This window comes from Rutidosis leptorrhynchoides, chromosome 1 (assembly GCF_046630445.1).
Source record: "Rutidosis leptorrhynchoides isolate AG116_Rl617_1_P2 chromosome 1, CSIRO_AGI_Rlap_v1, whole genome shotgun sequence".
Lineage (NCBI taxonomy): Eukaryota > Viridiplantae > Streptophyta > Magnoliopsida > Asterales > Asteraceae > Rutidosis > Rutidosis leptorrhynchoides.
Window position 1 is genome coordinate 174,035,023 of NC_092333.1, and position 25,060 is coordinate 174,060,082.

The window sequence follows — 25,060 nt, forward strand, 5'->3', positions numbered from 1 at the left end:
GCGATGCTTAATCACAAGAAGAAGAAACGAAAGGACAAAACTCCGAAATAGAAATTGGGGTATAAATTGCAGCAAATAAAAGAGAGCATTAACTGTGAATGATAATGATTATAGAAGACAGAAGCAGAGACTTTGAAATATAAGGGAACATATAAATCCCAACGACAAACCAGAAATTATAAACCATATATATCGATGCATATAGCAATATAAAGACACGGGAGAACTAGAAACACTATAAACCCAAGAGTATAGTAGAAGTAAATAGATTCTTCCGGCGGTAGATGAAAAAGAAGAATGACCGATATGAAAGTTAGAAGTATATCGAGAATCAGAACTGGATGGAGCATATTGATGAATACTTTAAAATATGAGTTGAGGGGGAAAGAATAGAAGGTGATGAAACATGACTAGGAACTTAGAAATCAACAGATTTAACTCACACAATGGCGGAATAAGTGAATCAAACCCTCTAGTGAATAGGTTAAGTTTTTTTTTTTGATTAATTTAGTCAAACCACAACTAAATCAAGTGTGATTAGATCAACACCTAGAGCTATTATTCACCACCTGGGTGATTTGGACTGAGAGAGAATCGTAGGAGCTCACTAGATCTGAGTGTGTGTAACAAATGAGAGGCTTAACCTAAAATGAAGAATATAAGACTTTATATACCCCTGCCGTTGACTCACCCATACGATTTATTCATCACACGTATGAGTTGGCTTCATCAGCCGTACGGGTGATCACTCACTCGTGTCTTCTCATTTAGGTTGTAATTGTGACTTAGCTCAGCATCAACCGTGCGTATGAGCCTGTCAGCCGTACTAGTGAGGCTTCACTCGTACGTCTGACTAAGTCTAACATAGTCAAACATCTAAATCTCGTTCCTGCAGTTCCTGTAACCACATACAAACACGGATAGGATAATAACGAGCAATCATGGTGGCCTGTAAACTGTTGTACCTGCAATGGACGTGGGTAGATGTCAAGGGAGTTGTATAAAATGCATTAACAGAAGGTGTGAGTTGTAAGGAAACGAAGGAGGTGAATTTATAAGAAAATCTCCTACAGAACAATTAAAATGGACGATCACATTTAAAGCGGATCCTAATTCCCTTGATTACCAGAGAGTCAAATCTTATTAAGAAGATTTTCTTTAAATCCCTTGAAATCTGGGAATCAATCATATCTACGTCAAATGATAAGATGAATCTACACTTACTCATTTCACTCTTCTATGTTAGCTTCATTTGTACTCTTCATATAAATGGATTGTTTATCCAAATTATTCGCTGATGATAAAACTCTAATTTTCAGCCCGTATGCATCATGAAAAATACTTATTATCATTCACGACCTTTCCACTCAAATTTCGGGACGAAATTTCTTTAACGGGTAGGTACTGTGACAACCCGGAAATTTCCAACCAAATTTAAACTTTAATCTTTATATGTTTCTGACACGATAAGCAATATTTGTTAAGTTAAATTGAAAGAATTTTAAACTATGTTCATACATTCATTCAACCTCGACCAAGTTCCAACGATTCACGAACCATTAAACAAATATGATTATATATGTATATGTGTATATATATTATAACTTGAAACGTAAACAAAATATTAGATTAAATACTTTATATGATTGTATCTATTTCAAAATGTTTATCAATGGAATTAGAAGATAAGATCAAATGATTGAATTATCAGATATATTGAATTATGATTACAAGTCTCTGTTGAAAGGCCCACGTTGATTTGAGAAATCTTTCTATTTTAACAATATTCGGAAAATGGTAAAGTGATTTATAAATAAGAACAAATTGTCAATCATTGAGAACTAGACAAAGGATAGTGGAAGATTGAATCTCATAAAGACTCGATTGATCTATTTAGTTTCAAATGTACAAAAACGTTTTCAGTTTAAAAAGAACTTTATTATTAAAACGTATATAACTTTTATAAATATCTAGAACCACTTTTGACAACTCATTACTTAACTAGTATGATAAAGATAACGATATTTATATTTTATTTTATTAAATATATATAACTATTTAAATTAATATTATATATATTTATACGCGTATTATACGTACATAGTTTTATACTTTTACTATACTTAAACTTTACCTTTACTTTATTTTTACTTTACTTTAACTTTAATAATTCACTTTAATAATTCATACTTTAATAATTCACTTTAATAATTCATACTTTAATAATTCACTTTAATAATTCATACTTTAATAATTCACTTTAATAATTCATACTTTAATAATTCACTTTAATAATTCAAAAATCTATTATAAATAGAATTCAATAGGTTTCATTATTTCACAGAAACTTGAAATATTTTTCTCTAAACTCTCTCAATCGATTTACATATATATATTTACTCCGTATTATTTCAAGATATTATTAGTATACATAAAATATTACGACGGAGTACTGTCCGAGTGATTTCGAAATTGTTTTTCGAGTAGGATAGGATTAAGGAAATTATGGGTTATAGCTATGGAGGTGATTGAGTATGGTTCATGGGTATGCTCGTGAGGTCAATATAGTGTTTATCATTTCCGTTGCGTCTACATACCTTTCCTGCAATATTGAATCTCAATATTGATACGTGAGTACTCATAATTTAACTTTTACATACTAATAGTGTATCCCTGACTAATGCTCGAGTATTTAGGATTATGCATGCTTGTACTTTTGATATTGCCCTTAGACAGGTTAGGTTGAATCTTGAATTAGTTACACTTGCGGTTGAGATAAGGTATAAGATATGCATGTCCTTGGAAAGCTAGCGAAAAATTAAGAACTTTTCCTTTAGATATCGAATGGTTTCGATGAACAGATTAGAAGTTATAATCAATTGAATTTTCGATATTTTTATTAAAAATGATTATTATTATCGTCGTTCTAGTTTTATCTTATTATTATCATTATTATTATCTTTATCAATAAAAGGGATTTATCATTAAAAATTGTTATTTTTTTTATTATTACTATCGTTATTATCGTTAAAGTTATAATTAGTATTATTATTATTATCCAATTATTATTATTATTATTATTAGTATTATTATTATTATTATCATTATTAATATATATATCATTATTTAAAAATGGTTATTGTTATTGTTATTATTATTATTACTATATTATCATTAAGATAATTATTAGTATTATCGTTAATAATGTTATAGTAACTATCATTATTAATATTAGTGTAATTAAAACAAATATTTGTAACACCTAATTATTTTGATTACTATTATTATCATTATTATGAACACGATATAAAAGACGATTAAAAGCTATTAAACGAAACGATTAGGAAATAATGAGTAAGAGTATCATGATGAAATTAAAATATTATAAGATATTGATTTAAATAAAATTATCGTTCTTATTATTTTTATCATTACTATTATTATTAAAAGTATCGTTAGTATCAAAACTATCATTTTAACAAAAATTATCATTTTAATAGAAATGTCATTGTTACTATAAAATATTATTATTATTATTATTTTAAATAGAATTATTATTTTAAAGATAATATTAAAAATTATCGTAAATATTAAAGTTATCATAATTAGAATTATCGTTTTATCATAATGTTATCTTAGTAATTATAAATATTGATATTTTTATAATAATAATTATTATTACAAAATAATACAACTTTTACTTACTATCATTATAGATATTATTTTATCAAATAAATATGTGATACAAACATATTTTACTACGTGTAATAACTTACTTTAATAATACCTATCATATTATCTTTATGATATTAAATGAACCTGGCCTATAAATTTTATTACTTAATATGTATAAAAGTATATTTTATTATATAAATTTAATATAAAATTTTATTTATTAATAAATAAATTATATTATTTACTCTAATAAATCTTTTAAAAATATTTAAAAGTATAAAACGACGATATTTAAACTATATATTAATCATGTATAGATTTTTGGAAATTATTTTGAGTCAAATTTACTTTTGTTGACTTTTGCATATTAGTCTCGAGCATTAGGATTGTGGTACACTATGACTTGACCTAATTTGTTAGACAAATATTGACCAACACATAAATATATATAATTAATTTAGGTTCGTGAATCCGAGGCCAACCTTGCACTTGTTCAATGACGTTATATGTATTTTTACTACGAAATACAGTATGGTGAGTTTCATTGCCCTTTTACTCTTTACATTTTTTTGGGGCTGAGAATACATGCAAATGCTTTATTAACTGTTTTACAATATTTATATGCGTGAGTTTCATTTGCTCCCTTTTACTCTTTACGTTTTTGGGCTGAGAATACATGCAAATGCTTTATTAATAGTTTTACAATATTTATATGCGTGAGTTTTCATTACTCCCTTTTTAAATGCTTTCGCAATATATATTTTTGGGACTGAGAATACATGCGCTTTTATAAATGTTTGACAAAATAGACACAAGTAATTGAAACTACATTCTATGGTTGAATTATCGAAATCGAATATGCCCCTTTTTATTAAAGTCTGGTAATCTAAGAATTAGGGAACAGACACCCTAATTGACGCGAATCCTAAAGATAGATCTATTGGGCCTAACAAACCCCATCCAAAGTACCGGATGCTTTAGTACTTCGAAATTTATATCATGTCCGAAGGAGGATCCCGGAATGATAGGGGATATTCTTATATGTATCTAGTTAATGTCGGTTACCAGGTGTTCACCATATGAATGATTATTTTTGTCTCTATGCATGGGACGTATATTTATGAGAACTGGAAATGAAATTCTTGTGGTCTATTAAAATGATGGAAATAAATGATTATGATAAACTAATGAACTCACCAACCTTTTGGTTGACACTTTAAAGCATGTTTATTCTCAGGTGTTAAAGAAATCTTCCGCTGTGCATTTGCTCATTTTAAAGATATTACTTGGAGTCTTTCATAGCATATTTCGAAGAACGTTGCATTCGAGTCATTGAGTTCATCAAAGATTATTATTAAATTAATTTATAGTTGGATAGTGGATATTATGAAATGGTATGCATGCCTGTCAATTTTCAATGTAAAGAAAGTTTGTCTTTTAAAAACGAATGCAATGTTTGTAAAATGTATCATATAGAGGTCAAATACCTCGCAATGTAATTAACTATTGTGAATCGTTTATAATGTATATGAACGGGTCCTTTCACAAACGAGAAACTAAAATAACACCTCTAGTAATAGAAGGTGCATAACGACAATTATCTAAAATAAGAATAAGTCCACTTGGGAGGATGAGCTCATAGCTTCCTATAGCTTCGACAGCTGCACGATCGCCATTGCCAACGTACAGATCCAAAGCCCCCTTATTCAGCTTCTGAATTTTTCTAAGTCCCTGCATATCATTACAAATATGAGTACCACAACCAGTGTCATACACCCAAGTTTTATTAGGAAAATTATAGAGTTCTATAACGAAGATACCTGAAGTGCTGGTCGAACTAGCCTTTCCCTTCTTCAACTCTTCCAAGTAAAGCACACAGTTTCGTCTCCAATGACCAATCTGGACACAATGGTGCCAAGCCATGTTCTTTGCGGGATGCTCTTTCTTTGCTGGTGGTGGAATTTTCTTCTTGGGAGTGTAAGCTTGCTTACTCTTTCCTTTTCCCTTTCCACTAGCAACTTGCGGCTTTCTTTTCTGGATTTTACCTTCCTTTATGGTTAAGACTGCAGGAGTCTTCTTTGGTAGCCCCTTTTCAGCTTGCTTAAGCATTGCATGAAGCTCAGGAATGGTCTTTCCCATGCTATGCATATTGTAATTCATTACAAAACCATCATAGTCCTTGGATAGTGAAGTAAGTATCAAGTGCACTCCAAGAACTGGTGGCATAGCATAACCTAGGTGCTCCAATTGATCCAGATAGCCTTTCATCTTTAAGACATATTGGCTAACCGGTTGCCCCAACTCATGTTTGCAAGCGTTAAACGCTTTCACAGTTTCAAACAATTCCTGTCCTGCCTGCTGTTGGAACATCGTCTTGAGTTCCTCTATCATGTCATATGCATTGTAGTCCATTAAGTTCCTTTGGAGCTCAGAGGTCATGCTAGCAAGCATAAGACATGCCACTTCAAGTTGTTCGTTATACTGCTTAGTATAAGCATTACGAACAGTAGCATTAGCAGTTTCAGGTGGGGCTTCAGGTAAAGGATTTTCCAGATGGTGCAACTTCCTTTCAGACTTTAAGACAATCTGAAGGTTTCGATACCAGTCAATGAAGTTGTTACCATTCAATTTTTCCTTCTCAAGGATTGACCTTATGGTCATGTTGTTTACGGATTGAATTGCGTTTAATGTCATCTACAAAATAAACAAGGTTCTTTTAGTATCTTTAATAATTATCCTTTTATAAATTAACTACCCATGTTTTTTAAAAAAAAATTATAAAACTTTTAATTTACGTAAAAGGCTAAGATCCGCATTGTGCTTCCACCATCACATCAGTTGATCTGCTAGCAATGGTGGATTCAATCGGTAGACGGCGGGCACCAATTGCATTACAAGTGCAACTCTTAGATCTTTATGGGACTCACGACATTTAGTGTCTAACACTAGTGTCATGCTGGCATGTTTAGTCCCATCCTTGCCTCGGGTTGCGGTCTCACCTCTCAACTCGATTAAGTCATCCAATTGTGAAACGTGTAAAAATTAATCTAGGTCTCACGCATAGATAATGATCACCTTGAGTTATAATTCAACTAGGTCTCACGCATAGTCAAAAAATAACGACAAGTGTTTCAACCGAATTGGACGGCACGACTTAAATTTCGCCGGGTATATTATACAATTTTAATAATCTTTTAAAAAACAATTGTGTTACGAATATTACATGCATACAATATTCGCCTCACAAGTTAAAAACGGTTTAACTTGATTTTAATTATGTTTTGATTTTAGTTGTCACATGGCAAATTATACACAATCACATAACATATAAAATGCAACCAAACAAAATAAAACATAATAAGTATGTGCATAGCCTCAACCGATGAAAATCATTTGCTTGGTCTCACGAGCCATTATGAGAACCAAGCGGTCAACTAAAGGGACAATCACAAAAGTAAACCCTAGAAGCTCCCACTTGCGTCAAGATCTCATGATGACCAAATGTGCTCTTTTACCGCATCTCTTACATCTTTTGTCCAACGACTTTACTGCAAGTGTGTCTTGCTGGCCAAGTTCCGTTCACTTCAAGTCTTTTATTCCATCATGGAGGTTACATTTAATTATAAAATAAAATACAACTAAACTAGAATTGTAAATTACATAATTGACTCAAAACGGCCTCCCAAAATAAAGGATTAAATTACATCAATAAATAGCCATAAAAACAATGGCATCCAAACAACCACAAACATACAAGATCACAACACATACACACGGTCTAGGTTTTCATCGGCTATGCACAATTAAATCATCATAATAATAACATGATCATGACAATAATTATGGCTTGCTCCATGGTACAAGATGCATGTCTTGGCCATGGATAAAAAAAATATACAAATATATACACAAGCCATTTAATCAATAACAACCACGCAAAAATATACTAACCGTATAAAAACATAACCTGGCTCTGATACCACTGTTGGTGATTTAGGGTTTTAAGAAAACGATTTTGCCATTAATTATTATCATGTACCATCATATAATATTAATAACTATTTAAGCGGAAGCGTATTAATTATATTAATAACTAAATCACCCAAACGGATCCATATAATTTATACGGTTAAATAAATAAATAACAAGAGAGTGAACGAAGTTTATACCTTTCTTGTAGAACCTGATTGAAGGAAGAGAAACTAACAATCAAAAGTACGATTGCCGCTAGGGTAGTCCACACTACACTTCAAACAACGTCAAACGGATGTGCTAGTCCCGTCAAGTAATAATAAATAATTGCAAGAATTATTTAATTGAATCGTACTGGGATAAATAATCTTTATTTATTCGTTCGTATCACAAAATCAATCGAATGGTTTTATGGTTTTATATAGTTGCCGTATAAAACAAAACAATGAGTTTTGTAATTTCCTGTTGAAAACTAAAGAAAGCAAAACGAATTTCGTAGAGGTTTTTTGGTGTGTTTTTCTCACAAAAACAAAGAGCATCTATTTATATTAACAAAGGTCGGTGACGAATTTCGGAAATAAAATCATTTTACAAATTAGCCATAGGTACCAAAATAAATATTATTTTGATAAGTAATCTACTCTAATTTCCTTGTTGACAACGAAATGCATTATGCATTGGAAAACATATATATTAATTAATTAACTAATTATTTATTTCATTCATTCATTTATTTATTACTTGAATAATATATATCACATATATATTATTAATTTGACGTCTAGGTGTATATGTGTGTGACCCCGAAGGCTCAAATGAATTCAGCCATATAGTTATGTGTTGTACCTTGCGCATTAATCCTACACGGTGGTGGTCCGGTATTCTGTTGTCCCGCTGGAGGTCCGGTGGCCCGGTGGTTGTTCAGTAGTCCGCGGTGGTTTGGTGGTGGTCCGGGGTGGTCAGGTGATGGTCCTTTGGTTTGGTGAAGGTCCGCTGGTCCGAGGGTTTGTTTGGGGTGGTCCGATGGTTCCGAGGTGGTTCGGTGGGTCCGGGGGTGGTCTTGTAACAAATCATCATCAATTCAATTTCAATTAATAATTGGTATATGGAGAGGGACAATTATTACATCATTGTGATAAACTAATGACTTTCTTTTAAGAGAATGGGAGATGGGAGATTTGATAGATTAATCAAACCCATGCATTAAGAGTTTATCTTATAAAACCTCTTAATGTAGTGAGTTTCTCGGTTGATAACATTAAAGAAGAGGCTCGGTGCTTTGATGAAGTTATGTTCGTTGGTAACTCGATAACGAAATTTCTGCAGATTGAGGTCAGTTATGCTTCACTAGAGACCCAATCCACTATTATGATTCACATAACTGAAGTGATCGATCTGATTTCCATTAAAAGTATTGAAGATGGTTTTCCCCTATATCTTCTTACTATATAATATCGAAATGCTTAGCTTGGAGTTACCTTGTCGAGTTTTTATGTTGATTTGCAAGTTGTCGGATTAAGCCCGGTCACAAACGTGATGATGTACGTGTGTTAGTTCTTTCAGCTCGAAGTTTATTCGGCACAATTTGGATCGATCCAATCTGCTTTGGATTCGGTTATGCTGCCTAAATCAGGTACTTCTGAGTTTGAACAGAATCAAGTGATGTTTGAAACCGATTCAAATGCTCCGTGGGGTATACCCCGAGTATTGGTCTTTTTAGGTTAAATGGTGAGATACAAGGTTCTTCGGGTTGTTGTGGGAAGTCTTTTGACGATAACTCTTGTGAGGTGGAGTGTGAAAACGCTAGGAAAATATTTGTAGCTAGTTGCTTGGTTCAGGTTGATTCTTGCGGGTTAGTTTTGTCTCCTGTAGGGCCGTCTAAAAAGGTCCAAAGTTGTTGGCTCAGTAGCAGCTAACTCTTTGTTTTCTATTTGTGTGGATGAGGCATTTTGTGTAGTGGGTGGCAATATTGAGATTAATAAAGATTTGAATGTTGAAGTAATTACGGAAGAGTCTCCTATTGGTGGTGTCGTAAAAGTTAGCGGGGATAACAAGAACAAAATGAAAGTAGTTTTGAGGCCGCTATACAAGGATATACTTATCGGGAACATGCCTATTTCCCTACCGAATGACGTCAACAATAGTTTGGTTTATGTTTCCATTTCTGATGTGGATCCTAATAAGTTCGTACACATTAGTTCTGTAGGGGTTTGTAAATGAAATTTCATAAAACTATTTAGCAGCGGAAGCATTTACAACAATTTTTAAACCTTTCAAAAACTCCTCACCAAGGATCCATTTGCATGTTGTTAAGAAAACTAAATAATAAATAGTGAGTTTAAAGACTACAACATTTGAAGACTTTGATCTTGAGAACAAATAGATGCTTAGAATGTAGGAGCTAAATTAGCCTCCCTCTATCGGTAATCCATACTTAAGCAAAGTTCCAATACCAAATGGATGCTAGTCCTTATCAACCAATAATAAGAAAAAGATGAAGAACAATCTTCTATCCTTTTACTATCTTACTTGAACTACTAAACACTTTTACAAACTTAAAAGAGTAGTTGGAAGTTCTTTTTTTCATTAGAGAAAATCAAAGAGTACTACTCCTTCTATATTTCAAAATGTTTGTACGTATATATTTTGCAAGATGTTTATTAGTAATCATGTGCTATTGCACTCATACAAGCATTAAAGTAAAAGTTAAACAATAAATGCTAGACAAAATGATGGTATAAGATGATGACTATTCTCCATTAATAAAGATGGGGTGTAATGATGTCCAACACATAACCCACATCTTTAATCTTATACATATATTTGTCATATATATATATATATACATATATATATATATATATATATATATATATATATATATATATATATATATATATATATACATATATATATATATATATATATATATATATATACATATATATATATATTTGTCAAACAAATATAACATAATCTTAAATGTTGCATATATTGATACTTCATTGCACATAATTATTTCATCCAAATAATAATGTTATCATACAAAATATGGTTGATCATATTTAAGTCACATTTAAATATATACTTGGTAGATAACTGCTCTTTGTGTGTGACCCTATAGGTTCATATGTTATTAGTAGTGTAAACATAAGTTGTGTCTTGGGCATTAATAATCAACAATCTCCCACTTGCACAAGATTCAACATATGTCAACACAGATAGTGGTAAACGTCTAGCAACATGCCACTGCCCCTAACAACACATGAAAATGTGTCATTCCGAGCATCCATTGATTCTTAAGTTACTTCTTCAAATCAATATATAGGTAAGTTATCAGTTATCCCTTTGTTACTGACATCACGTTGAGCATGAGACATGGATAGCAATCAATCTCATATTTAGCTCATACATTATGTTACTCGATCAAGATTGAAAATGATAAAACAAACACCATTGAATATATCAATATAGTTTGAGCGTGGCCACGCATCTTAATCAATTTAAATCATCAAGGGGCCCATAGATGTCAATCTCTCATCCAGATGAGAGGAACAAATCTCGTCTAGACTACACACGTCTCTCATGTGTCTCATATTATACTTAACAATAGCTTTTATGATTTCCTGGCTAAAGAACAACGTTTGACTATGTCAAAGTATAACAATCCTCACACTTAAGACCCAATATTTATCTACGGTCTAAGGATATAAAGATATTACCATTTTCAAGAATCACTTATGATGTCGATCCATGAAGTGGTCTTGAAAGCGGGTCATGTCGAATGTTTATTCTTCAATAAACATAGGTGAATTTGGTTGCAACTCCCTTGCTCTACTTTCATCTTCATGAAAGTCAACCAACTTATTCACATTAGTCTTAACTCACAACTATTCCCATAGTTGTGATCGACTATGGACGTTTTTGAATAACGGCGTTATTCAAGGATTTAAACATACTAATAAAGAACACAACAATTATTAATGAGTATGATTATCTCCAAATACATCATATCATTTAATATAAATGTTGCATAAATGTTCCAAAATATCATAATACTAAATTACAAATCATTCCAATCATTAACATTACGAAGCCCTATGCACCGAGCATGACCCTCTTGTTTTGATTGTGCCAAAGCCTTTGTAAAAGGATCAGCAAGGTTTTGATCTGTGTGAACTTTGCGAATACAAACATCTCCGTCTCCCACTATGTGTCGTATATAGTGGAATCTCCTAAGGATATGTTTGGTGCTGTGATGCGATCTAGGTTCTTTTGCTTGAGCAATAGCACCATTGTTGTCGCAAAATATTTCTATGGGGTCTTCTATGCATGGCATCACCCCTAAATCAGCAATGAACATTTTCATCCACGCAGCCTCTTGTGCTGCCTCCGATGCAGCAATGTATTCAGCTTCTGTAGTAGATTGTGCAACTACTTTCTGCTTAGAACTTTTCCAAGTTATAGCTCATCCATTCAAGATAAAGACATATCCATATTGTGATCGTGAATCATCTCTATCAGTTTGGAAGCTGGCATCTGTGTAGAACTTTATAGTAAGATCTTCTTCCATACCACCATAAATCAAGAACATATCTTTAGTCCTTCTCAAGTACTTTAGGATGTTCTTGACAGCCATCCAGTGGCTTTCACCTGGATTTTGTTGGTATCTACTCGTCATGCTCAAAGCATACGATACGTCTGGTCTTGTGCATAACATGGCATACATAATGGATCCAATTGCAGAAGCATATGGAGTTCCATTCATTCGTCTAAGCTCATCATTTGTGCTAGGACTTTGAGACTTGCTCAATATTGTACCATGTGACATTGGCAAAAATCCGCGTTTGGAATCTTGCATCTTGAATCGTTTTAGAATCTTTTCAATATATGCACTTTGGCTCAAGCCGATTAGCCGCTTTGATCTATCTCTATGAATTTTTATTCCTAGAATATAAGTAGCATCGCCAAGGTCTTTCATTTGAAAACACTTCCCAAGCCAAGACTTTACCTTTTGTAAAGTTGTTATGTCATTTCTAATAAGTAGTATATCATCTACATATAAGATTAAAAATACTACTCTGCTCCCACTAGCCCTTTTGTAAACACATGGATCATCTTCATTTTGGATAAAATCAAACTCTTTTATTTTCTCGTCAAAACGAAGATTTCAGCTTCTAGATGCTTGCTTTAATCCGTAAATGGCTCTTTTAAGATTACACACTTTATTAGGATACTTAGGATTTACAAAACCTTCTGGTTGTTCCATATAGACATCTTCACTTAAGTGTCCATTAAGGAATGCGGTTTTGACATCCATTTGCCATATCTCATAGTCATAATATGCGGCTATGGCGATGAGTATTCTAATTGATTTTAGCATGGCTACTGGAGAGAAAGTTTCGTCATAGTCAACACCATGAGTTTGAGTGAAACCTTTCGCCACTAGTCTTGCCTTAAATGTATGTACATTTCCGTCCATATCGGTTTTCTTCTTGAAAATCCATTTGCTCCCAACAGCCTTGCTATCAGGAGGTAGATCAACAAAGTCCCATACTTCGTTGTCATACATGGACTGCATCTCTTCATTCATGGCTTCATTCCATTTCTTAGATTCAGGATCTAATGTAGCATCTTTGTAGTTATTGGGCTCACTTTCATCCACTAAGAAAATGTCGTCATATCTTTGGGGACTATGACGAGGTCTACTAGATCTACGAATGTCTTGTGTTACTTCAGGTTCCTGAGCAACCAATTGTTCAGGTTCTTCAACAATTTGTTGATAGCTAGTGCCAACCTCAGGTGTGATATTTTGTGGTTCTTGAATTTCTTCAAGTTCTACATTACTCCCATTTGCTTTATTTAATAGAAACTCCTTTTCTAGAAAAGTAGCGTGTCTAGAAACAAACACTTTGTTCTCGTTAGGATTGTAGAAATAATATCACATAGAATCCTTTGGTATCCCACAAAAATTCATTTGATAGATCTGGGATCAAGTTTGTTGGAAGTTTCTTGTCGAACATGAGCTTCGCAACCCCAAACTTTCAAATAAGATAAATTTGGAACCTTTCCATGCCATAACTCATATGGTGTCTTATTTACCTTTTTGGTTGGTACCATATTTAGTATGCGAGCAGCAGATAATAAGGCATAGGTCTAGAAAGATGGAGGAAGTAAAGTATGATTCATCATGGATCGAACCATATCAAGTAGGGTTCGATTCCTCCTCTCAGAAACACTATTATGTTGTGATGATAATGCTAAAAATGAACATATATTTCATATCATTATCCCTCAAGAAATACAAGCTTTTAGTTGCAATTGTTCTATTTACAAGTGATATTCGTTTAAATAATAAAAGGTGAAGACAAAAGATAGATTCGACAAATTGAAGACGCAAATGACCAAAAAGCTCAAAAGCACAAAATACAATCAAAGTGGTTCCAATTATTGATAAGAAACGTCTCAAAATTACAAGAGTACAAGACGCAAAATGCAAAGTACAAGATATTAAATTATACGCAAGGACGTTCGAAAATCCGGAACCGGGACCAAAGTCAACTCTCAACGCTCGACGCAACGAACTAAAAATTACATGTCTATTATGCACAAGAATAAAATATAATATTTAAATAATTATATAAATTATTTATATATTATATATTATTATATAAACCGTCGGCAGAATGCAAACAACAACATGTGGGCTGAAAAAAGGAGCCATGCGATCGCATGGCCTGGAAGGCAAAAAGCCATGCGATCGCATGGTGAGCAGTATCAGGTCTGGTCCTATAAATTCGCGTGTTTTGGCTCAGTTTTTAGAATATATATATCCATCTCTCTATATATAAACGTATATATATATATATTTATATTTTAATTTTAATTTTAATTTTAAAATCTAATAATAAGGGTATGTTAGCGAATGTTGTAAGGGTATAAGTCGAAATTCTGTCTATGTAACGCTACGCTATTTTTAATCACTGTAAGTTATGGTTAATGTTATTTTTAAATTAATGTCTCGTAGCTAAGTTATTATTATGCTTATTTAATGCCGAAGTAATCATGATGTTGGGCTAAATATTAAAATTGGGTAATTGGGCTTTGTACCATAATTGGGGTTTGGATAAAAGAACGACACTTGTGGAAATTAGACTATGGGCTATTAATGGATTTTATATTAACTAAACGATACCTCGTTAAATTAATATATAGACTTATAATTTGACGTATTTATATATAACCACATACGCTTGACTGGGTATGGTGGGCGGGATATCTATAATTACCAATAATTGTTCATTTTACCGGACCCGGAACTGGATTAATAGTTAATAGACTTGTTGATGAAATGTCCCGTTCATATTGATTATAAACGTTCCATATTAATTGATTTCGTTGCGAGGTTTTGACCTCTATATGAGACTTTTTTCAAAGACTGCATTCATTTTTAAAACAACCATAACCTTTATTTTATCAATAAAGGTTTCAAAAGCATTACGTAGATTATCAAATAATGATAATCTAAAATATATTGTTTACACATGACCATTACATAATGGTTTACAATAGAAATATATTACATCGACATATGTTTCTTGAATGCAGTTTTTACATAATATCATACAAACATGGACTCCAAATCTTGTCCTTATTTTAGTATGCAACAGCGGAAGCTCTTAATATTCACCTGAGAATAAACATGCTTTAAACGTCAACAAAAATGTTGGTGAGTTATAGGTTTAACCTATATATATCAAATCGTAACAATAGACCACAAGATTTCATATTTCAATATACATCCCATACATAGAGATAAAAATCATTCATATGGTAAACACCTGGTAACCGACATTAACAAGATGCATATATAAGAATATCCCCATCATTTCGGGACACCCTTCGGATATGATATAAATTTCGAAGTACTAAAGCATCCGGTACTTTGGATGGGGTTTGTTAGGCCCAATAGATCTATCTTTAGGATTCACGTCAATTAGGGTGTATGTTCCCTAATTCTTAGATTACCAGACTTAATAAAAAGGGGCATATTCGATTTCTATAATTCAACCATAGAATGTAGTTTCACGTACTTGTGTCTATTTTGTAAATCATTTATAAAACCTGCATGTATTCTCATCCCAAAAATATTAGATTTTAAAAGTGGGACTATAACTCACTTTCACAGATTTTTACTTCGTCGGGAAGTAAGACTTGGCCACTGGTTGATTCACGAACCTATAACAATATATACATATATATCAAAGTATGTTCAAAATATATTTACAACACTTTTAATACATTTTGATGTTTTAAGTGTATTAAGTCAGCTGTCCTCGTTAGTAACCTACAACTAGTTGTCCACAGTTAGATGTACAGAAATAAATCGATAAATATTATCTTGAATCAATCCACGACCCGGTGTATACGTATCTCAGTATTGATCACAACTCAAACTATATATATATTTTGGAATCAACCTCAACCCTGTATAGCTAACTTCAACATTCACATATAGAGTGTCTATGGTTGTTCCGCAATATATATATATAGATGGGTCGAAATGATAGGTCGAAACATTGTATACGTGTCTATGGTATCTCAAGATTACATAATGAAAGAACCCGTTCATATACATTATAAATGATTCACAATAGTTGATTACATTGCGAGGTATTTGACCTCTATATGATACATTTTACAAACATTGCATTCGTTTTTAAAAGACAATCTTTCTTTACATCAAAAATTGACAGGCATGCATACCATTTCATAATATCCACTATCCAACTATAAATTGATTTAATAATAATCTTTGATGAACTCAATTACTCGAATGCAACGTTCTTCGAAATATGCTATGAAAGACTCCAAGTAATATCTTTAAAATGAGCAAATGCACAGCGGAAGATTTCTTTAACACCTGAGAATAAACATGCTTTAAAGTGTCAACCAAAAGGTTGGTGAGTTCATTAGTTTATCATAATCATTTATTTCCATCATTTTAATAGACCACAAGAATTTCATTTCCAGTTCTCATAAATATACGTCCCATGCATAGAGACAAAAAATAATCATTCATATGGTGAACACCTGGTAACCGACATTAACTAGATACATATAAGAATATCCCCTATCATTCCGGGATCCTCCTTCGGACATGATATAAATTTCGAAGTACTAAAGCATCCGGTACTTTGGATGGGGTTTGTTAGGCCCAATAGATCTATCTTTAGGATTCGCGTCAATTAGGGTGTATGTTCCCTAATTCTTAGATTACCAGACTTTAATAAAAAGGGGCATATTCGATTTTGATAATTCAACCATAGAATGTAGTTTCAATTACTTGTGTCTATTTCGTCAAACATTTATAAAAGTGCATGTATTCTCAGTCCCAAAAATATAAAGGGTAAAAAGGCAAATGAAACTCACCATACTGTATTTCGTAGTAAAAATACATATAACGTCATTGAACAAGTGCAAGGTTGGCCTCGGATTCACGAACCTAAATTAATTATATATATTTATGTGTTGGTCAATATTTGTCTAACAAATTAGGTCGAGTCATAGTGTACCACAATCCTAATGCTCGAGACTAATATGCAAAAGTCAACAAAAGTAAATTTGACTCAAAATAATTTCCAAAAATCTATACATGATTAATATATAGTTTAAATATCGTCGTTTTATATTTTTAAATATTTTTAAAAGATTTATTAGAGTAAATAATATAATTTATTTATTAATAAATAAATAAAATTTTATATTATATTTATATAATAAAATATACTTTTATATATATTAAGTAATAAAATTTATAGGGTTCATTTAATATTATAAAGATAATATGATAGGTATTATTAAAGTAAGTTATTACACGTAGTAAAATATGTTTGTATCAAATATTTATTTGATAAAATAATATCTATAATGATAGTAAGTAAAAGTTGTATTATTTTGTAATAATAATTATTATTATAAAAATATCAATATTTATAATTACTAAGATGACATTATGATAAAACGATAATTCTAATTATGATAACTTTAATATTTACGATAATTTTTAATATTATCTTTAAAATAATAATTCTATTTAAAATAATAATAATAATAATATTTTATAGTAACAATGACATTTCTATTAAAATGATAATTTTTGTTAAAATGATAGTTTTAATACTAACGATAATTTTAATAATAATAGTAATGATAAAAATAATAAGAACTATAATTTTATCTAAATCAATATCTTATAATATTTTAATTTCATCATGATACTCTTACCCATTATTTCCTAATCGTTTCGTTTAATTGCTTTTAATCGTCTTTTATATCGTGTTCATAATAATGATAATAATAGTAATCAAAATAATTAGGTGTTACATATATTTGTTTTAATTACACTAATATTAATAATGATAGTTACTATAACATTATTAACGATAATACTAATAATTATCTTAATGATAATATAGTAATAATAATATTAACAATAACAATAGCCATTTTTAAATAATGATATATATATTAATAATGATAATAATAATAATAATACCAATAATAATAATAATAATAATAATTGGATAATAATAATATAATAATACTAATTATAACTTTAACGATAATAACGATAGTAATAATAAAAAAAATAACAATTTTTTTAATGATAAATCCTTTTATTGATAAAGATACTAATAATAATAATAAGATAAAAGTAGAACGACAATAATAACGACGATAATAATAATCATTTTTAATAATAATACAAAAATTCGATGGACTATAACTTCAAATCCGTTCATCGAAATCATTCGATATCTAAATGAAAAGTTCTTAATTTTTCGCTAGCTTTCCAACGACATGCATATCTTATACCTTATCTCAGTTGCATATATAACTAATTCAGGATTCAACATAACCTAACTAAAGGCAATATCAAAAGTACAAACATGCATAATCCTATATACTCGAGCACTAGTCAGGGATACACTATTAGTATGTTAAAGTTAAATTATGAGTACTCACGTATCAATATTGAGATTCAATATTGCAGGAAAGGTACGTAGACGCAACGGAGATGATAAACACTATATTGACCTCACGAGCATACCCATGAACCATACCCAATCACCTCCATAGCTATAACCCATAATTTCCTTAATCCAATCCCATTCGAAAAACAATTTCGAAATCACTCGGACAGCACTCTGACGTAATATTTTATGTATACTAATAATATCTTGAAATAATACGGAGTAAATATATATATGTAAATCGATTGAGAGAGTTTAGAGAAAAATATTTTCAAGTTTCTATGAAATAATGAAACCTATTGAATTCTATTTATAATAGATTTTTGAATTATTAAAGTGAATTATTAAAGTATGAATTATTAAAGTGAATTATTAAAGTATGAATTATTAAAGTGAATTATTAAAGTATGAATTATTAAAGTAAATTATTAAAGTATGAATTATTAAAGTGAATTATTAAAGTATGAATTATTAAAGTGAATTATTAAAGTTAAAGTAAAATAAAAATAAAGTAAATGTAAAGTTTAAGTATAGTAAAAGTATAAAACTATGTACGTATAATACGCGTATAAATATATATAATATTAATTTAAATTGTTATATATATTTAATAAAATAAAATATAAATATCGTTATCTTTATCATACTGGTTAAGTAATGAGTTGTCAAAAGTGGTTCTAGATATTTATAAAAGTTATATACGTTTTAATAATAAAGTTCTTTTTAAACTGAAAACGTTTTTGTACGTTTGAAACTAAATCAAATAAATATAATAATTTTGTTTTCCAAAACCAAATATATTTTTAAGAATCATTTTGTTTAAAGGTTAAAATAATGGAAATCTGTATATCATAAAATGTTTTAGAAAAGTAGAATCATATATATTCATAATAGGTTTCAAGTTTTTAAATTACAGTTTGTTGGTGAAGCATGAGATAAAGTTCAAAGGTTAAATAAACGTATGAAATCATCTTAATGAAAAATGTCGAGTTACTTAACTTGTCGATATCCAACATCTAAGTTATTTACACTTCACGTTTTTACTTATAAATCACTTTACCATTTTTCGATTGTTGTCAAAAAGAATAGATTTCTTAAATCACAGTGGACCTCATAACGTAGACCCGTAATCATATCATAATGTATCTGATAAATCAATCATTTGATATTATCTTCTAATTCCATCGATAAACATATTGAAACAAATACGTTCATGTAAAGTATTATACATTTAATACTTTATTAATATTCTCAAGTTATAATATATATATATACATATATATACATATTTATTTATATATAACGGTTCGTGAATCTTCGGAATTTGGTCGAGGTTATAATGAATGTACGAACACAATTTAAAATTCTTGAGATTTAACTTAACAAACTTTGCTTATCGTGTCGAAATAATATAAAGATAAAGTTTAAATTTGGTTGGAAATTTCCGGGTTGTCACAGTACCTACCCGTTAAAGAAATTTCGTCCCAAAATTTGAGTGGAAAGGTCGTGAATGATAATAAGTATGTTTTCATGATGCATACAGGCTGAAAATTAGAGTTTTATCATCATCGAATAATTTGGATAAACAATCCATTTATATGAAGAGTACGAATGAAGCTAACATAGAAGAGTGAAATGAGTAAGTGTAGATTCATCTTATCATTTGACGTAGATATGATTGATTTCCAGATTTCAAGGGATTTGAAGAAAATCTTTGTAATAAGATTTGATTCTCCGGTAACAAAAGGAATTAGGATCCGCTTTAAATGCGATCGTCCATTTTAATTGTTCCGTCGGAGATTTTCTTATAAATTTACCTCCTTCGTTTTCTTACAACTCACACCTTCTGTTGATGCATTTTATGCAAGTCCCTAGACATCTACTCACGTCCATTGCAGGTACAACAGTTTACAGGCCACCATGATTGTTCGTTATTATCCTATCCGTGTTTGTATGTGGTTACAGCAACTGCAGGAACGAGATTTGGATGTTTGACTATGTTAGACTTTGTCAGACGTCCGAGTGAAGCCTCACTCGTACGACTGATAGGCTCATACGCACGGTTGATACTGAGCTAAGTCACAATTACAACCTAATTGAGAAGACACGAGTGAGTGATCACCCGTACGGTTGATGAAGCCAACTCGTATGTGTGATGGATGAATCGTACGGGTGAGTCAACAGCAGGGGTATATAAAGTCTTATGTTCTTCATTTTAGGTTAAGCCTCTCATTTGTTACACACACTCAGATCTGGTGAGCTCCTCCGATTCTCTCTCAACCCAAATCACCCAGGTAGTGAATAATAGCTCTAGGTGTTGATCTAATCACACTTGATTTAGTTATGGTATGACTAAATTAATCCCAAAAAGCTTAACCTATTTACTAGAGGGTTTGATTCACTTATTCCGTCATTGTGTGAGTTAAATCTGTTAATTTCTAAGTTCCTAGTCATGTTTGATCACCTTCTATTCTTTCCCCCTCAACTCATATTTTAAAGTGTTCATCAATATGCTCCATCCAGTTCTGATTCTCGATATACTTATAACTTTCATATCGGTCATTCTTCTTTTTCATCTACCGCCAGAAGAATCTATTTACTTCTACTATACTCTTGGGTTTTTAGTGTTTCTAGTTCTCCCGTATCTTTATATTGCTATATGCATCGATATATATGGTTTATAATTTTTGGTTTGTCGTTGGGCTTTATATCTTCCCTTATATTTCAAAGTCTCTGTTTCTATCTTCTATATTCATTGTCATCCACAGTTAATGCTCTCTTTTATTTGCTGCAATTTATACCCCAATTTCTATTTTGTAGTTTTGTCCTTTCGTTTATTCTTCTTGCGATTAAGCACCACTTGTAATGGTCCAGAATTCACAGATATGAATTTCGGAATGAACATTGTTAATGTTCTAGGAAGGAAATTGTGATGGCACGATCTTGACTTGTCAAATTACTAGAATACCTTGGAAAAGGCCGAATCATCAAGAAATATTTTCTTGATATTTTAGAGGTTAAATAGAATACAAGAGTCGTATAACATGGCACATGATGATGTTATGATCTGTGAATCATCACGTTCCATTTAGAAACTCAGCATGAATTACTGTAATATAATCACGTTGATCAAGTGTCATTATATTATACTAACTCATGCTTCAGTTTCCAACACTACTTCAAAAACATTCATATTCTAAACTCAAAGGTTTACAGAGTATAGGAACAAAACAGTTTCCTTTTTGATGTAATACAGATAGCGCAAAGAGATAAATGATTCCAGATAAGAATATTTATGGAAATATCTTCAGAAATATGGAGGATATTTATAATGAAAGATACGATGATATCTTAGAATTTCTAATATCAGAGGATGATGAAGAATATTGTCTGTAAGGGTTTAGTGTCAGAAGCAAGGTATTCGTTAATGACTTCAGCAGACACTGAATCATTTGGATTCTTTGAAGGCAGGTTCAGTCTTTGTGATTTGTCCACAGCCTCCTTCATACTTTGCTCAATCCGTTTTCCAGTTCCAAAACTTCTCTATTTCTGAGCTTTGTTAATACACTAATCTTTATCATCAAACTTTTTACTGCTAAGGTCGTTTACAGTTTTTGTTGCTTCATCAGCATTTCGAGAACTAGTTCGCGGTTCAGAGTGTTTTTCAGAAACTTCACATTCGAAGTATGTAAGCCTTGAAAATAGACGTTATGTATAACTGTTGGCGTCAACATGCTGTGAGATTTCAAAATACTGATTACTAATTCCCAATGATTCGTATGGCAATTCTCGTTATAAGAGGCAGATGAGTAAATGATGAGGTTTCGATAAATATAAAGATTCTTCGGAATGCCCAAGATCAGTGAAGTTGTTGGTAAGTTTATTGCTAATGTGGTGGAATATGAAAGGTTCTCCGGTAACAAAAGGGTAATCACATATATCAAAATTATGATAAGGCTACTCCGAATGAAAAAATCGAAGTTGTCTTGCTGGAGCTGTGATATAATTTGCTACTTTGCAAAGGAATTGCAAGGTTATTTTTTGCTAATAAATGCCAAAAGATCTGACACAGATATGTGTTGAATTATGACTTTGGTTTCGAGAGCTTTTTAAGTACATAACTGTGGGTAATATGTGATTGGATCATCATCTCGATTGCTCATTATTTGAAGTGTCTTCAGAGATTTTCGAAGGGTTTGAACACAGATTGTAATTGTTTGTATACATTTGATGTTCTAACACACTTTTGAAGTCAAAGTATAGCTTTGAAAGATGTAGGAATCTAAAAGTGATGGTACCAGTTATATCTCGAATTGAATTCTGAGATTTTAAAATCAGAATATGTAATTGGGTTTGAATGAGTATGGTTGTTTTGATTTCTATGAAAGAATGTATATTATTGTGAAAGTAGGAAGTATAATTGATAATTTGCTTAATCTGATTCGAAGAATGTAACATATTAATTGTGAATTTATATATATCTCTCGGGTATTACTTACCCGTTAAAAAATTTTCACAATTAATATTTTGTACATAAGAATTTTATTACAGTCTTTATGAAAATATATATGTATATATTCTCCTCAGATGTAACATAGATTTTAATGAGTTAATACTAAATTAAACTCAATCGATTTACGGTTGGAACTAGAATTGAATAATTCCTTGAAGGCTTTAGAGGTTACATAAGTATTTCTTCAATAATATTGAAATTATGAATCAATACTTCGTTATTTGTTGAGATGTGATGTTGGTTTTCGTTAAATTCTTGTGAACTTCGCAAAGTACGAATGATGTTATCTGAAAAGTTTCGGTTACATCAATGATGAAGTGTAAAATCAAATATATACTTGATTTATTAGGAATTGGAATTTGTTGAATTGAGACAGAGATTGTAGTTAACGATGGTTAAGTCACGGGCGAGGGATGTACATTATTGCATATTTGTAATATGAATTAACCGAGTAGTTAAGATTCACACACAATAGCTTAGCACGGAAAGATTTATTTTTTATTTCAAAATATATATATATATATAAATATATATATAATTTCTTCAGAGGGAATGAGTTAATTCTTCATAACTTGTTGATACAATATACACGTTATTGATTCGTAATGATGTCCACAGTGATTCTTGAACTGACGGAGTTTGTGATATTATAGGTGTTGTTGATTCCGATGTTGACTGTACTGACGATGCTGGTGACGTTGACGGTACTGTTGATGATGTTGGTAAAACAAGTTTAACTTGTTAATCACACACCATTTTTGTCAGGGTTTCTACTCTTCCTTCTATCATTTTGGTTCGCTTAACTGATTTATGGTTAGTGCTAGATTAGATAATCTCTAAGACTTTAGAGATTATATAATCGCCGCAGAATGTTTCTCCAATGAAGTTATGAATTAACGCTTCATCAGTTATTGTTGTTGGTACTCCTTGGTATCTATGGTGCGTATGACGTTGATGCTAGTGGGACAGATTGTGAAGTTGAGGTTTACAACGCGGTTGTGGTTGGAGGTGGTAATGGTACTGTTGGCATTGATGATGGTGGTACTGGTTATGTTGCTGGTGCTGCTGCTGGTGTTTGTAATCTCTGCACCATATTCTCCAAAGCCACTACCCGAGCGCGAAGTTCGTTGACTTCTTCTATTATTCCAGGATGATTGTAGGTCAGAACGAGAGGATAAATAAAATCTAGAATTTGATGTAGTATATAATCGTGACGAGATACTCTGGAAATGAGAGAGAAAATGGTGTCTCGAACAGGTTCGCCGGTAAGTGCTTCAGGTTCTTCGCCAAGAGGGCAATGTGGTGGTTGGAAAGGATCGCCTTCTTCTTGTTTCCAATGATTAAGGAGGCTACGAACCCATCCCCAATTCATCCAGAATAGGTGATGACTGATTGGTTGATCCATTCCGGTCACACTGCTTTCGGAGCTTGAGTGAGATTCCATTTCGGAATCCGAGTGACTTGAACTGATGACAAATTCCATTTCGTACGATTGGATAAAGGATTTTCGATATAAAATGATTTTTCGGCTATCGGGTGGTATTCTATTTACATAGGATATCTATATATAGAGATCAAAAGATTTCATAGATTACGAAGGAATTTGCGGGATATGTCAGACAAAGTTTAAAGTAACAGATACGATAAGATATGATTTAGCAGATACGCTAAGATATGAATTTTGTCTATACACTACTCATGCAATTAATGTAGCAAGACGTGTCTAGACTAATAATAATAAGCAGGTAATTTCCTATGGATGATAAGCAGATGATTTCCGACTAGAAATGATAAGCAAAACTTTTGACATGCAGACGCGGTCGAAGTCCAGACTCACTAATGCATCCTAACGACTTATCAGTTA